We start from the raw sequence: 2,407 nt of genomic DNA on the forward strand, positions 1-2,407 counted from the left end.
AATTACATGTAGATTAAGGTGTGATTAATGCAGAAATGTCTAGGGAAAGGGTAGTAACTTTTGGGTCATTGAGTCATTGCATGGAAAGGTGTAGGGACTCCTGAGTGTTGCCATCACAGTAACTCCCAGGTGTTGCCATAGCAACGGTAAACTAACATGGCACACTGGTGGGCTTATCTTATGGAAAGCTGCTTCCACCTTGTTCCTGTTTTAGCTAGTCCTCAATTTGGTCTAGTGTCTGAGTCTTACCTCTGGACCAAAGTCCTGCCTCCTACCTCAGTAGGAAGATTTACATAGGAAGAAATTAATTAATTAATTAATTAATTAATTTTTAGTGAAGGAAAACATCAGACATAGCTTTATTGCTGACTCCTGCCCCCTTCAGAGCCCATAGTCACAGGCCTCAGGACAGTTCTGTAAGTAAAGCTCTAGGAAACCTTGCCAGTCCTTCTCACTAGTGAGCAGGGCTGAGACTGTGGGATCTTCCTTCATGGCTGCCATCCACAGTTTAAGTTTTGGAGTGTGGTCTACACACTCATATAACTTCATTGCTTCCAGCCGTTCAAACCAGGGCCAGATGAGGTAATCAATCATAGAGAGAGAATTGTCACCAAAGAACATCGTCTTCTTATTAGTCAGAACCTCCTCTAGCTCGGTAAATTCTTTACGAAATTCTTCTTTTAGGCCAGCATAGTCTTCTTTATTTTGGCTTCTAATAAAGCTTCTTACTAAGGATGGCACCTTAGAAAACAACTCTAAGATCATCTTCTGGCAAGCTTTCTCATAGGAGTCATCCGGCAACAGCTTCTTCCCTGGGTATGCTTCATCCAGGTACTCACAGGTGATGGGAGACTCACAGATTAGCTGATCCTGACTGTTTTCCAGAACTGGCACCAGACCAAAAGGATTTTTCTTAAAGAACCACTCAGGCTTATTTTTCAGGTTGATACTGATGAGTTCATGCCTGATTCCTTTGGCCTTCAGGACTAGACGCGTCCTCTCAGCAAACGGGCAGAACCTCATGCTGTAGACGCGGATCGAGCCCTCCGGGACTGGCCCCGGGGGCGCGCTTCCCTTCCCCAGGCTCCTGGCTGACTCCCCGGACATCGTGGCGCAGCGCAGGTTGAGGTCCTCTCGGAAGAAATTATTATGAGGTAATGGCTCACACAATTATAGAAACTGAGAAGGCTCATAATCTCATAATCTGCCATCTACAAGCTGGAGACCCAAGAAAGCAAGTGGCATGATTCAGTCCAAGTCCTAAGCCCTGAGAACCAAGAGAGCTGATGGTTTAATTTTCAGTTCAAGAGCAAGAGAAGAATGTTACACTTCAAGCAGGCAGACAGGAAGCAAAAGGGGTTAATTCCTCCTTCCTTCGTCTTTTATACTATTCAGGTCATCAATGGATTGGATGTTCCCCACTAATATATATATTGGGGAGAGCAATCTACTTTGCTGAGTCCATTGGTTCAAATGCTAATGCCACTCAGAAACACCCTCACAGACACACCTCAAAATAATGTTGAATCTGGGCAATGCTTGGCCCGGTCAAGTGGACACAGAGAATTAACCATTATAAAATGTAAAAGAAATGCTATAATCAGTATTGTCCAAGGGACTAATTTGTTATACACATTGATATTTAAAAATCAGCATATCTATTTTTTTTTTCCGAAGACAGATAGAGAAGGGTCCATACTTACCTCTTTTACTTCCTATGTACAACAAGTGTCTATATTCATTCTTTATTTAAGGACAGCAGTGCACCAGAGTAATACTCAAATGGGGCTCTCAATGTCTGCTTGTTTTAGGGCCACTGGAAGCCCCTTTAGCAGAGTAATTTTCATGGTACCACAGGATCTTTATAAAGTTAGCAAGCTTAATTTTATACTCTAGCTTTACCAATTATTTTCTGTGTGACAATAGGCATGTCACTTACTGTCCCTGAACTCCAGTTCTTTATCTTGAAATCTATTGTGAGTATAGAGCAAGATTAAACTTTAAACATAACTACCAGAGTGTTTTTCACCACATTAAGTAATAAATTAATTTAGATTAATAACAGGATCTTAGGAACATGAGAGACAGTTTCCCAGCAACCCTCCCCATCTACCCTGCCCTATGATCCATTCCTCAAATAACAACCTCTCTATAACTCTGAGAGTGCTGACCTGTATTAAAAATGGAAGTCCCTCAATTACAAGAACAGAGGAGAGTGTTGTGAAAGAAAAACATTACCTACTAGAGTATTTTTGCTGACAAACCCTGCCTTTCCTTTTCGGAAAAGCGTTTCTTGTTTGGAAAGCCTCCAAAAAAAGGAATTGCTTCTGTTCTTTTTTAAGAAAAGTTTTTATATACATTTATAGGGTACAAGTGTGATTTTGTTTCATAAATAGATTGCACAGTG

General features: G+C 41.3%; 1 pseudogene across 1 annotated transcript; it reads right to left on the reverse strand.

Moving 5' to 3' along the window:
* Positions 1-331: 331 nt before the first annotated feature.
* On the reverse strand, positions 332-1,125 carry LOC103232248 (glutathione S-transferase omega-1 pseudogene; annotated as a pseudogene). The gene has a single exon (XR_012091843.1). The product of XR_012091843.1 is annotated as a glutathione S-transferase omega-1 pseudogene (transcript).
* Between the last annotated feature and the right edge of the window lie 1,282 nt (positions 1,126-2,407).

The sequence above is a fragment of the Chlorocebus sabaeus genome, chromosome X, assembly GCF_047675955.1.
Source record: "Chlorocebus sabaeus isolate Y175 chromosome X, mChlSab1.0.hap1, whole genome shotgun sequence".
NCBI lineage: Eukaryota > Metazoa > Chordata > Mammalia > Primates > Cercopithecidae > Chlorocebus > Chlorocebus sabaeus.